The 14,251-nt window shown below is 48.6% G+C and overlaps 2 long non-coding RNA genes across 5 annotated transcripts in view; both read left to right on the plus strand.

The window, feature by feature from the left end:
• Positions 1–7,034, plus strand: part of LOC135970055 (uncharacterized) — a 121,714-nt gene extending 114,680 nt beyond the window's left edge. For 2 of the 4 annotated variants that reach the window (XR_010585497.1, XR_010585496.2), the window contains exon 4: positions 4,791–7,034. This is a non-coding gene — a long non-coding RNA (uncharacterized lncRNA). The remainder of the gene's footprint in view (positions 1–4,790) is intronic. The other 2 variants (XR_012433175.1, XR_010585498.2) reach the window with 1 other exon arrangement.
• A 4,129-nt stretch (positions 7,035–11,163) lies between these two features.
• LOC141409995 (uncharacterized) overlaps positions 11,164–14,251 on the plus strand; it is a 32,643-nt gene continuing 29,555 nt past the window's right edge. Inside the window, exon 1 of the long non-coding RNA XR_012433176.1 lies at positions 11,164–11,538. This is a non-coding gene — a long non-coding RNA (uncharacterized lncRNA). The remainder of the gene's footprint in view (positions 11,539–14,251) is intronic.

Consider the following 14,251-nt stretch of genomic DNA (forward strand, 5'->3'; position numbering starts at 1 on the left):
CCTTGTGGTGTGCGGGGCAGGTTCGGGGTGGGCACGTGCTACGTGGGGGCCCGGCTGCTGTTGTCACTAATTGGGCTCAGCAGACGCTGCCGGTGGACATGGCTCCTGTGGTACTTGGTGATTTTCTCCTCACAGGAGGTACTTGATGGGTTTCCCTGCGGTGAAGGTGTCGGTGCTCTGACAGGCTGCCTGACTGGAGGAAGGTGCTGGTGGGGTTGTGCTCCGAGGCCCCGTTCCTCTTAAGGAACAGGAAGGGGGTTTGGGATCCTGCTTCCGGCTGCGCTCGCTTTCTAGGTTCTTGGCCTCCACGGCCGGGAGGAGCTGAGCGCCGGCCTGAAACTTGGACCCGTTCTACAGCCTCCGTGGCGCTTGTGGTGGTATGCGGGATGTGGCCCTTGGAACTCCAAACCCTACCCTGGTATGTCACGCGTTGGGGCGTCTCAGGCACCCGCTGTGTGCCAGAATCCGTAGTGGGGTGGGCGGTAGCAAGGGCTATGGGGTAGAGGGGACACGGTACGTGGATGAGGATGAGAAGCATCAGGGATGCACTTGAGGCAGTGACAGCAGAGCTGAGACCTGCAAGGAGGGGACTGGCTGTGGGTGTTGGGGCTCAGGGAGCTGCCTCTACTAGAGCCACAGTGCTCAGTAAGGGCAGAGCGGGGTACTGAGGCCTGGGGAAGCCGTGTGCACAGTTCGCATCAGGTATGTAGGTCTGCCGGGCTGTGCTGCCCTTCTCAGTCCTGGCTGGGCCTGGGGTCCCGGAGGGATCTGAGGGTCCTGGCATCTCCCTCTGCTTGCTTCCCTGTTTCTTCCTGGTCAAGGGCTGCTTGTTTATTGCAATTCTGGCAGTTATTCTGAATATTAAGAGGAGTTTCACAAAATTGTAGGGGGAGAGGGACCAGGGATTCTTTTTTTTTTTTTCTCCCCCTGATTTTACACGGAGGCTTCTGCCGTCCCTTAGTGTGGAGACAGAGTGCAGATGTTCTGTAGTTTTGTCCAGGAAGAGAAGAGCTTCTGAGAAGTCACAGATCTGATCGTTGCAATAGCACTGACATTTTTAAATGGGAGAATGCTGATGTCTATAATAATCAGAGTGAAACTTCGATAGCTTCAATATAAAGATGCTGAGATGATCTTAGAGCCACTTCGTCCATAGATCCTTCTACAGAGTGGAGTGTGACATCTCTACCAGCCTCTGGTCAGTGGCCGCCTGTGGCTGACTGAATGCTTGAAGTGTAAATGAGAAACTGAATTTCTAATTTTTTTTTAAATTTTAGTCAAATTTAAATAGCTATATGGGCCGGGCACCATGGCTCATGCCTGTACTCCCAGCAGTTTCGGAGGTCGAGGTGGGTGGATCACGTGAGGTCAGGTGTTCGAGACCAGCCTGGCCAACAGAGTGAAATCCCATCCCTATTAAAAATACAAAAAAATTAGCCGGGCCTGGTGACAGGCGCCTGTATTCCCAGCTACTCGGTAGGCCGAGGCAGGAGAATCACTTGAACTCGAGAGGCAGAGGTTGCAGCGAGCCGAGATTGTGCCACTGCACTCCAGCCTGGGTGACAGAGGGGGACTCTTAAGGAAAAAAAAAGATTTTAAAAACCCTACATGCCCCTAGTTGCTTCTGTAGGAGACGGCATGGTTCCAGAAGGTAGACTAAGTGTTGAGGACTCTGCAGCATCAGGCTGCAGACAGTCTCCCTTCCTAGCAGCGTGTGCCCCTGGGCTGCCCTTCTACCAGAAGGGATGGTGGCATCTCTGGGAGGTATCTGTGGACTCAGATCGGTGTGGATTAGTGACTTGTGTTACTCACAGATACTTAATTTTATGGGTAAATGAATACCTGGACTTGCTGCAATTTCAGGGCGAGATTCGGGAGTAGGGAGTGAGAAGTGACAAGGGGACCCAGGGCTTGTTCTGCCGCCCCCAGGACCTGCTCGGGGCGTCTTCCCGTCTGCAGCTGCAGCGCCTGCCTGGGGCACCCCTCCTCTCTGAAGCCCCAGCAGCTGGTCGGGGCATCCCTCCCCTCTGAAGCCCCAGCACCTGGTCGGGGAACCCCTCTCCTCTGAAGCCCCAGCACCTGGTCGGGGAACCCCTCCCCTCTGAAGCCTCAGCACCTGGTTGGGGAACCCCTCTCCTCTGAAGCCCCGAGACCCTCCTGGCCTGCGGTGCTGCTTCTCCAAATGCTGCCCTTGGCTGTTTTCCAGGAGTCACCGGCACCCGATCAGGCTGCGTGTGTCACTTCTTCATGGATCTGGGGTATCAGTGAAGTCATTGAAGCTCATTTGTCTCATCTTCCTCCTCATGTGCCATATCTCACCTGTTGTCTGTCCGAGTTCGTGTGTGTGCGTGTTGTGCGTTCTCAGGCTGTACTTGGTGCTTAGGTGACAAGAACGTCTTAGGGCAATGGACTGTCTGCTCCAAAGGACGCTGTGTGTGAATCGAGACACGGTTTATTTGTGGGGTTTAAATTTCCTGGATGTTGGAGGCAATTAGGGGGAAACAAGGTCTAAAAAAGCCCCTGGGGAGGAGGAAGGCAATAAAGAAAAACGTAACTTTATACACACTTAGCAGTTGATTTAATTTGAAGGTGAATTTTGTATTTTGGGGACTCCTAAAGTTACTGTTTGTTGGGATTCCTTGATGAGCTTTTCTTGTTTTCTGTCAAGTAGAAAGTAAAGTGCATCGGTTTTGTCTTTAATTTTGACTGACTAGAATCTAATTCCCTTTTTCTCCCATTCACGTTAGGGTGGGGATTGGACTACAAGAGCTGTAGGATCTCTTTATTTCTGATCTTAAATGAATTTTTTTTTTCACTTTTTTTTTTTTTTTTTTTTTTTTTGGTGAGTTGCTATTTTTTCCTTCAATTCACTGTTCTTTGTTTTGGAAAATGTTATATTTGTACTGTGCTTTAAATGTACACAGTGGTTCTAAATTGCTACTTTAAGGTTAGATATAACATCATAATTAAAATGTCATCCATAAATCAGGCACAGTCTGAGGCCTGGAGACCCCTCTTGTCACTTCCTTCCAGCTGTGTCTCCTTCCCTGGCCACGTTGCCTCTGGCCACGTCTCCTCCTTCCCGGCCACATCACCTCTGGCCTCACTGCCTGACACCCTCCCTCCTGGTGACCTCCGTGGCTCCTGCTGACTGCCCTCCCGAGGGTCTGGTTGAGGCTCCTTCCCCGTTTTCTGCTTCTGAGTGGGTCTCAGGGCCTGGATGTTTCATAGGATGCAAGTTTCTTCCCTTCCAGCCGTGGGTCTCTGGGTGACAACTCCAGAGAGTGCACAAAGCTCTCCTTACCCACCTGGGGGCCCTGAACCCTGACCGCCAGGGCTTGTCTGTGGGGTGTGGGGCAGACTCATGCATGAATTGGACTAAAAAGGTGCTTCCAGGAATCCTTGTTTTAAGTGCACTGGAGCAGAGATGGGGAGAGGGGACCACCTGGTTTGCTCAGAATTTGGTGGTGATCACAGCCAATGAGGCAACATAAGCCCCTCCTCAATGAAGCATTCCACAGACTGATTTTACACATGACAGTTGTGATGGCTGGAAAAGGCTTCACACAATGAGTGAGTTTGAGCTGCATTTGAAGAAAGAACAAGTCCCTGCAGGTGGAAATGAAAGATAAGGGTGACCCAAGCCATCAGCAGCAGCGGAGGTGGGGTTGTGCCGACTTCCCATGGATTGTTGGCATGGCTGAAATGCAGGAGAGGGCAGGGGTGCTAAGGAACAGCAGGGCGACATTACGATCCCCCTGCAGGGAGGGGACGTGACTGACATATTATCACATGCATACAACTGAGAGATGATTTGAGGATGATTTCTGGGAGCATGTGGGAAGGGCACATCATCAGTTCTCTGGATCTCTTTTTATGAAGTGAAAACAGGCCTCTGTCTCTCTTGGGAGCTGTTAAGATCAAATCGGATAATCTATAGCGAGCCTTGTAAATGCTAAAGCTTATGACAGACTGTTCCAGGCCCCTTGTCTTCACCCTCCTTTTCTCCTCAGTATCGTGAACCCTGCTGGGGACCACACTATCTGCCTGGCTTCCTCCTCCATAACGTGAGCCCTGAGTACTTGCTGGGTACCTCGCTGTCCACCTTCCTTCCTCAGTAACGTGAGCCCTGAAGTATTTGCTGGGTACCTCGCTGCCTGCCGTACAGCTGGCTGTAGCCTTGTCAAACGCACTTGGCTGGCACATAAGCAGAAGTGCTCACTGGACCTTGGGAGGTCTTTCTGACATGTGGGTGCCTGCTTTTCCCTGTTAGGCTGGAGCTGCAGGAGCCCCCCTAGACCAGACAGAGGACCAAAGCTGTGGCCTCGGGGTGGGGGCTGGGGGAGCTCCCTGGGTTTATTGTGTGGGTGAGAGCAAACTTCAGTCTTGCTGCGGCACCGGGATTCAGGGATCCTTCTGGAATGTTCTGAGTGAGAAACAGAAAGTGTGCACAGGTGCGTCTTCTACGGATTTTATGGTTATCTTGGGAGAACACTGGTGCCTCTGAGCTATGAACCTGCAGAACCACTTCTTCCACTAAGACTGCCTTTATATAAAGAATGACTTACAAACAATGCTACTTCAGATGGAGGTGATGGAGTTATTTGCAGGTGTGGCCTGAAAATTGAACAAAATGACTCTTTCACCTCACGAAAGTACCTTACGTTATTCCCAGTGATTAGACATTTGAGTTTTCCAGTGAATATTAAAATATAAAAATCTTGTGTCCACCACTTTCTTATGTGATCAACGGTGATATTGATATGGTTTTTTTTTTTTTTTTGACGTAGAATGAAATGTGGAAGCTGCTCATAACACTGAACCAGTGTTTTCTAACCAATGTGTGATTACAAAATCGTGTGCTGGTAAAAGCCATTCAAGTGCAGGACGGACCAGTCGACTTAGAAGGAATTGGGGCGGAAAGGCCCGTCGGCCAGAGCGCAGACTCCACGTTGCAGACAGCCTGTACTGAAGTACTGCTTGTTATATTTGGCAGCAGAGAATACCTAAAATTATCCGAAAACACATTGAAAATACTTCTTCTTAATTGTGTATCAGCATGGGGTCAGACTTTTTTCATAAACTTCAACCACGACTCTGCAGCCCACTGAACGCAGACAGCCCATGAGAACCCTGCTTTCTGAGATGCAGAGATGTTAGGCATTTTCACAGCAGCACAAACTGTTTTCATGCTGCTGCTTATTTTGGAAAATGGTTTCTTTAAGACTGTGTTAAGATGTAATGACTTTATCACTGTAAAATGAACTAAATTGTTACCTTTTTTTTTTTTTTTTTTTTAGACGGAGTCTTGCTCTGCCACCCAGGCTGGAGTGCAGTGGTGTGACCTCAGTGCACTTCAACATCTGCCTCCTGAGTTCAAGTGATTCTCCTGCCTCAGCCTCCCTAGTATTTGGGACTACAGGTGTCCGTCACCATGCCCGGCTAATTTTTGTGTTTTAGTAGAGATGGGATTTCACCATGTTGGCCAGGCCGGTCTCGAACTCCTGACCTCAAGTGATGCACCTGCCTCTGCCTCCCAAAGTGCTGAGATTATAGGCACAAACCACCACTCCTGGCCTCATGAGAAACCTTTTTTGTGATCTTTAATAAAGTGCAAAGTGTTCCTGAGACCCAAATTTTGAAAACCACTGGCTTAAACTGACAAAATTGTCCACGACTCTTCAGTATATCCTCTAATCTGTTGATGGAGAAAGGACGTAAGGGTTGCTTTACTTTTGTCATTTCACAACTCAATGGTGCTGGGACAACTGGGGTATCCACATGGAAAAGGATGGACTGGACCCTTCCTCACCCTACACACAAAGCTCAAAATGGATCCAGTGTTAAGGAGCTGACTGTGAGACCCATTCTGTCAGTCTGCTGGGTACAGTAACGGACACCACAGACCGTGTGGCTTAAACAACAGCATCTTATTTCCTTTGTTCTGGAGGCTGGAAGCCTGGGATCAAGATGCAGGCAGGGTTGGATTCTCTGGGGCCTCACCCCATGCTGTGTAGACGGCGTCTTCTCTGTGTCCTCACAGGTTTCTCTTACGTGTGTGCAGCACTGAGGACTGTGTGCCTAAATTGTCTTATAAGAACACCCATCATACTGGATCAGGGCCTACTCTTAAGATCTTATGGGACCTAAATTGCCAAGTTAAAGGCGCTGTATCTAAATATAGTGACATATTGAGTTTCTGGGGTTGTGACTTTAACGTGGGAAACTTGACAGGGGGACAGTTCAGCCTATGACACCTTTAGGGGAGAATCCTGGTGAAACTGTTATGTTGGATTAGGCAATGTTTCCTTAGATGAGACGCCTAAAGCATAACAAGCAACTGACGGGAAAAAGACGGTATCAAAATGAAAAATATTCATTTCAGAGGATACTGTTAAAGTACAAAGACAACCCACAGAATAGGATACATCATGTTGATAAGGGCCTGATATCAAGAATATATTTAAAAACTCTTAATAAAAATCCAATTAAAAATGGACAAAGAATTTGAATAGACATTCTCCAAAGAAAGACATATAAATGCCTTAAAAAGCACATGAGATGTTTAACAGAATTCGTCATCTTAGAAATGGAAATCAAAACCAGCGTGAGATACCACTTCACAACCACCGGGACGGGTAAAACCCCAGTATTGGACAGTGACATGTTGGTGAATTTGGGAAAACTGAAATCTTGATATATTGCTAGTGGGAGGGGAAGTAAAATGGTACAGTTGCTTTGGAAAAGTCTGGCAGTTAATTCCTCAGAAAAGTTAAGCATAGAATCACCGTACGACCCAGGAATTTCACTCCTAGGCATATGCCCAAGAAAATTGAAAGTATTTTTACCGAAAAGTCTTACATAAGAATCTTCATAGCGGCATTATTCCTAATAGTAGAAACAGCCCAGGTGTCTGTCAACGGATGAATGGATAAAGACAATGTATGCACAATGGAATCTCACTCAGCCGTAAAAAGGAACAAAAGAACGTGTGCTCCAACCCAAATGAGCCTTGGACGTGAAAGATGCCTGCGCCAAAGGTCACGCACTGTGAGATTCCACTCACCTTGGACGTGAAAGATGCCAGCACCGAAGGTCACGCCAAAGGTCATGCACTGTACGATTCTTCTCACAACAGGTGTCCAGAATGGGCAAATCCAGAGAAACGGAAGTCGGCTGGCGACTGCCACGGGCTGGCGGAAGGAAGGAGCAGGTGCTGACTCTTTAATGGGTTCAAGGTTTCCTTGGCCAGTAGTGAAAAAGTCCCGGAATTACATAGTAGTGGTTGGTTGTTGTACAGCTTTGAGAATATGCTAAAAAGACTGAATTGTATCCTATAATATTGGGGCTTTTATGCTTTGTAAATTGCTTTTCAACTTAACAAGGAACTCAAGAACTTCTTTGGTGTTGATAATTAGAATGTGAAAGAGACAATATCCAAAACATGTTACTATGTAACTCATGTCCCCAGAGAGTTAAACTTCATTAAAGGATGTGTTTAAGCCTAGGAGACACAATGATCCTATACTATATGTTACAGCCCATCTTACTGACTTCTGTCTCACATAACAACCATATTCAGGGAAAACCGACATGTAAACGTGCACTGAATGCTATGTAGAGGCACATTCCTCTTACCCGGATGGTCTTTAGTGGTGCAGTAAGAGATACGGTCATAGCAACGTTAGTTTAATTTCCAAGGCAACAGGAATTTGCAACATCTGATGAGTTAGATCTACCTGCACAGCTCCTAATAGGGTTGCCCATTTCTGTGTGGTGTCTGTGTACGTTCTTGCTGTGGAAATAAGTGATAGTACCTGCATAAACACTTGCCTGGAAATGCACACGAAGCTGGTGAAAGCAGAGGACAGGCGAGAGGGTAGCATGGCTCAGCCCTGGCAAAGTAGACGGTTATTCCGAATGCAGAAGATTCAGGAACACGATCCTTGGGAAGACTGGTGAATTCCGTGGATCTCACCACTGTCGGGTTGTATCTGTGTAGCCAGTTTACCGGAGCCATCAGAACCGCATGTGTTGGTATCAGTGTCATCACTCAACGCTTCTGACTTTTCCTGGTGCTGAGGATGACTGCATGTGGCGGAATCAAAGTGCTCACTTAGCACAGATCACCAGATCCCAGTTCTTTTCTATCAAGGGGGGCAGGGTTAGGACCCCCCCCCCCACTCTCTAATCGTATAAGAACTGGGATCCGATGATCTGTGCCATCGAGAGAGGCAGGGTTACAACACCCCACTCCCCAATCCCATTGTTGAAAATAATAGTTGGCTTGGGAGGGTTTTTACTCCTAAGGTTGAAGCCGTGCATTTCTGGAGTCTGGGCTGTCAGCCGTGGTGGCTGGGGAATGCTGGGGCTGTGGTCGCCCGGCCGCCAGCAGCCCTGCTGGTGGGTCCTGCCTCTTTGATACCGTTCCTTTCTGAAGCTTGCTTTCCCCGGTCCTGGAAGTAGCAGCACTGGAAGAATGGCCTCCTTCCTACAGCGAAGCTGTGCCAGAAGAAGAGAAAACACAGAGCTCCGTTGAAGGATGTGATGTTCAGGGCACCGCACCATTCGTTCTGCTTCTCAGCGGTGCCTCCTGGTTGATGTTACCATCACCTGGCATTGCCCAGGAGGTAACTCGCAGATGCCACACTGATGGAAAGCCGCAGGAGCGTGGTTCGAGTCCAGGGCCAGCTGGAGCATATCAGCAAGGTCGGGCTGGACACCTGTGGTCCACCCAGTGGGTGGGTCTGTGGAACTGGGGTGGCGTGAGAGCCAGAGGGTCCTAGTAGAACCCTGCCAGATGACAGGAAAGAGGCTCATGAGGAGAGGAACCAGTGGGATCGAGACAGGGAACCGAAGGAGGAGGTCAGGAAGGAGCGAGCTGTCACAGGGTGCACAAGCAAATGCACCTTACAGGATGCAAGATATTGGAGACGGTAATTATAGATGACTTTTCTCAGTCTTTTTATTGTGGTAAAATTACATAGCACTCTGTTTTTAAGTGTATGGTTTGGTGGCATTAACTGTGTTCACACTATCATGCCGCGATCACCGCCATTGATCTCCAGAACTTTCTGGCCTCCCCACACTTGAAACTCGGTCTACCAAACACGAGCTCTCCTCCTGCCCCAGCTCTGGTAAGCACTACAGATTGCTTGTGAAATAGGCTTTTTCAGAAGAGAAGGGGCAAGAAGAGCTCTCAAGACTGTCTTGAGATTTGAGGAAGTGTTTTAGGTTTTGCTCTCTGGTTCCCAGTGTAAAGGAACTATTGAAGATGTGGGAAGGCGAAGGTCTGTGATCTCAGGAAGTGCTGGGCTGGGCAGCTATCCCGCTGTGACGGGGGCACGTGCCCTCAAACCCGCCTGAGATAATCGCGTGAGGATGGTGCTGCGTTGTGACAGCTCTGAACTTGGTCTCCTTGAACGTTGCCAAGTACACAAGCTTTGGCGGTTACCGTCTAGTGTCTGCGGGAGACTTAGAATTTGAACATTGTTGACTGTAGAACACACTCACTCTGATAACACTCTATCTGTTCTCATCAATAGGAAATATGCTGTGTCCTTTTTTTCTTTTTCTTTCTTTCTTTCTTTTTTTTTTTTTTTTTTTTTTGCCTTAATATTCTGTGTTGCAGTAGCAGTAGTTGCAGCAGACGCTACTTCTGGTTCATGGTCATTGCCAAACACAAGCTTCTGGAAACCGTGTGAACAATGGAGGGGAAAGTGTTTTTCCGCAAAGGGCTTTTTTGAACATCTTGTTTTTCTCTGGAGTATCTGTTGTGGTGTAAAATATTTTCACATTTAGGGGTTGGTAACGTGTTTTTTACTGGTCAGCTTTGAAACCCCGTGTTTCTGCATGTCATGGGGCTGCTTTATCCTGTTACTCTATGATATCGCTGGTTTGCAAAACTATTGGTTATTTCACTTTAAAAACCAAAGCAGCTTGCAGTATGAGTGTGATTCCTGTAAGAATTTAATTGTAAAATTGATTTGTGTTCAATAAACTTACTGGAATGACTAGATCAGTGGACAAAAGATAAGAACACGTCAAGTCTCTGGGCCAGGAAGGACTTCCAAATAATACACGTGATACACAGTAATTACTTAACAAAAGATTAGATTTAGTACATAAGTATTTAAAACCTCTATATTTTCTATTCTAGCCATTCCGCAGTGCCCATGAGGGTGGGCTGCAGGACAGCCTGTGGAATGCAAGGTCTGTGGGCGCTCAGGTCCCTGGTATAAAATGGCATCGTGTTTGCATATGACATAGGCACGTCCTCCTGCAGACGTTCAGTCATGTCAGGGTTGCCCATAACGGCTGTACCATGGACATGCCATGCAAGTAGTTGTTAAACTATATTGTTTAGTGAATAATAATGAATAATAAAGTCTGGATGCTTAGTACAAACACATTAAAAAGATATTCTTGCTCTATGGTTGGTGGAATCCACAGGCCTGGAACCCCGGGAGAGAGCATAAACTCTAGAAGCAAAACGAACAAATAAAGAACTTGAGGTCATCAGGGACGGGTGTGGGATCACACTGAATCTCGTGTGTTTTGCTGTCTGTGTCACTGCAGAGTGTAAACGGGAACTATTTTTAGCTTAAGGTAAAATAGGTAACGGGAAACACTGTGGAATGGGCACGAAGGTGCGCCCCTCATTACCACGTGTTACAGCCAAGCGTCTGCCTCCTGGGGAACGATCTGTTCTGTGGGGAGACTAGACGTTGATGATTTCCGGATATGTGAAGGGAAATGCCCTCCGAGAAGCGTGGCTTTGGCCGGAGCACGTCAGACGAGAGTTAGCGTGGCATGGAGTTTCCACAGTGCCCCTCAGCCCTGCTGCTTCTCTCCCCACCCCTGGTCCTGACTCTTACCAAGGGAGGAAATTTCAACCCCGCACAGGGCTGTGGGTCTCTAGGGCAGGTGCTGCCTTCTCCTGAACAGGCTGTGGCAGAGGAGGGTCTGGCCTTACTTGAACTGTGAGAGATGCTCTCGGAGATCCAGCATCCTGCAAACCCAGGTGCTAAAGGTTCCTCTTTCACCGTCCTGCAGGGAGAGGCCGCTTTTCTTGCTTCCCCTCAACCTGAGCTGATGTCTTGTCTGTTCTGTACACCTAGTTCTCAAGAGCAGTTATTGTTAATCATCCAGCAGACAAACCCCATAAGGTGACAGCCTGGGAGGGTAGATGGGGCTGGAAAGTAGTTTCCTGAATAACAGGGTTCAGTTTCCTGTTTTGGCGTCATTTGACCAAAAGACCCCAAATAATTGAAATATTGTCAGCAAAACACCCATGCTGTATCTGAGTTTTTTTTTTTTTTTTTTTTTTAAAGGAATGGGTGCAAACATTTAACAGGGACCTGACGAAAAGAGAAGGATGTCTTCTCTGCAATGTGAAGGTCAAGGCTGGTTGGCATTTGCCATCTGTGACTAGCAGCGACCCAGGTTGTTTCCCTCCTGATCCTCCAGCTACTGCTTCAGTTCCCACCAGCAGGAGGAGCAGCGGGAAGGTGCCTTTTCCCCTTTGAAGGGGATGAGGTGAGAGTTGCACCTGCCATTTCGCAAGTCCCTGGGGTGATTCTCCAGCATGGGTGGGAGTTGGGTTTGGAGGCCTGAGCCCCGTGAAGCTGGGGTTGCTGTTCCCTGAGCAGCAGGAGCCTGGACTCTGGGAAGTGGGGTCAGAAGGTAGCCTTTGCTGCATCCACAGGAGGGGCCCCTCGTCTCAGTTGACATCTTCACTGCAGAAGGGGGTGTGGGCTTCATGGTCCATTGATAAATAGAACGTTACTTTTTTTTAAGCACATCGAACCCTAATTCAGCCTTTACTAAAGTGGCATTTTGTAATTCCACTTGATTTCATCGTTATACCCGCCGGAGGGAATGCTTCCTGTAAACCAGAAGCATCTCTGAGATGGTTCTTGGCCCATAGAGAGTTCATTTTCCCAAGGTTGAAGACACAGCCTCAGGAGGGGTTGAGGACACACTGTGACAGCCTCAGGAGGTCCTGGACATGTGCCCAAGGTGTTTGGGGCACAACTTGGTCTTTCACATTTTAGGGAGACGTGAGACATCAATACATGTGAGATGTTCGTTGGTTCGGTCCAGGACGGAGGGACAGCTCAAAGCAGGGAGGGGTTTCCAGGTCACAGGTAGATCAGATAAATGCGTTTCTGGTGAACCTTTCCAGAGGAAGCAGTCAGATCCGCATTTATCTCCATGTGCAGATGGTGACTTTGAGTTCTGTCCTCTGTCCATGAGGAATTTCCTTGCAGACTGGTTGTGCAGGAGGTACGTGGCTGTTTTTCCCCCCAGTAGCTGTCTCTGTTAGGAAGAGCATGGGAGGCAGGTTTACCCTAAGCTGTCTCCCACCTTGATTTCCCTTTAGCTTAGTGATTTTGGGGTCCTGAGATGTATTTTCAGCTTCACACTTCTGAACACACTGGCACTCTAAACAGTGTTGTAGGAGGCATCTAACTTAGAAGAAGAATCTATTTGGAAGGACTTGAGCACCTTCCTCTTTGAGAGACACAAGCCTCTGTTTAGTTTGCCCCAAGGCTGTTAGGCTGCCCCGGTCTGTGAGCTTAGAAAGCTGTGCCCCTCTCAGGGCCTGGCTGTGGAATCTGATGACTTGGAAGATAATCCGGCATCTACATGTTTTGGAAAGCAGATTGTCTCTTAAATTTTTGGTGATTATGATTCTAACACTAGAATTTCAGTGTGTATTTTCCACCCTTCTTACTTTGTCTCCTCACACCCTGAGATGCTATTGCATTTGCCCTTAGGCTTCATTGAGGGAGGGTCAGTTCTGACCCTTTCTTAGATATTGACCTGGAATGAACAGAATAGAGATTCAGAAAAACCCTGGAGCTGTGAGAGTGGTTGATATCTATGTAAGTGGGGTTCATGTGTCAAATTCAGGTTTAAGAAATACCAATTCTAGGCTGGGCATAGTGGCTCACACCTGTAATCCCAGCACCTTGGGAGGCTGAAGTGGGCAGTTCAATTTTGAGCCCAGGAATTCGAGACTAGCCTGGGCAACATAGCAAGACCCTGACTCTACAAAAAATTAAATAGTGGTGGTGATGTGCACCTGCGGTCCCAGCTACTCGGGAAGCTGAGGCTGGAGGATCACCCAAGCCTGGCAGGTTGAGGCTGCAGTGAACCCTGATAGCACCACTGTACTTATGGTGCACTGTGCCTGAGTGACAGAACAAGAACCACCACAAACACACACACTATCAATTCATGCAGTGGCCAGTTCTGCTGGGACCACCTGTTAAGTCTACTCTGGGCCTCATGGTTTGAGAAGGGTCTGTCCAGGGGAGAGAGGGAGTAGCTTGAGGGCCTAGAAGCCAGTTCTTGTGGTTCAGCGTAACTGTGGGTGTGGAACTGGGGGCAGGGCTCTCCAGGGGCATGAGTGGGTAAGCTGATGGGATTCCAGGATGAGCCCCTGTGACTTTGCCTCGTTTACATCCGTCCAGTACGAATCCACAGGCTCTTACTCTAGAAGCTTCTGCCGGGGCTGATGGACTGGCCCAGGGACAGAGGGTGCCCTCAGAGCCTCAGGGTGCCTTCTGGTTTAGGAAGAGCACTTAGTCTCCTAGATCTAGGATTTATGGCACTACAGGGGACTGGTCACACTCGGAGCAGCAGCCACCTACATTCTAGACTTGGTTCTCGCCGAAGTATTTTGGAGCCTGTTGGTACCCTGTGTTCTGTTGATCTGTAAAACAAGTTAGAGTTGTAACTAGTTAAAATCTACTTTTAAATTTTTGCCACAGAATATGGCAGTTGTGGTGGAGCCTGGCCAGAGACCCCCACCCTCGGACGCTGCCGCATGCTGGGGTTGCAAGCGTTGCCTGCATCGGCTGTCCCTCCTGGTGTGCCTGTGTTCTTGACATGGGCGCCGGCTGAGGCTCGGCCTGTGGGACTCGTGCAGCCATTTGTCCGTGTTCCTCTGAGGCTCCGCAGACTTCATGGTCCCGTGGCAGAGCATACGGTATCTGCTTGCATCCTGATTTCCCCAAACCAGTGCACGTGAGGCCTCCCTGGAGAGCTTGTGGGAAGCCCTAACCCACCCTTTTCTGGTCCCACAGCCAGCACCAAACTCTGAGATCCCCTTGGCCCACCCCTCAGGTTCCTAAAATGGTTAGGGTTTCCTGGGCCCCGAATTTTTAGGTCTAGGCTAAAAAGTCCTGGGACAGACTCGCAGGGTTCTTTATGTAGAAACGATGAGTGTGCTGGTGACTCA

The sequence above is a fragment of the Macaca fascicularis genome, chromosome 3 (genome assembly GCF_037993035.2).
Source record: "Macaca fascicularis isolate 582-1 chromosome 3, T2T-MFA8v1.1".
NCBI lineage: Eukaryota > Metazoa > Chordata > Mammalia > Primates > Cercopithecidae > Macaca > Macaca fascicularis.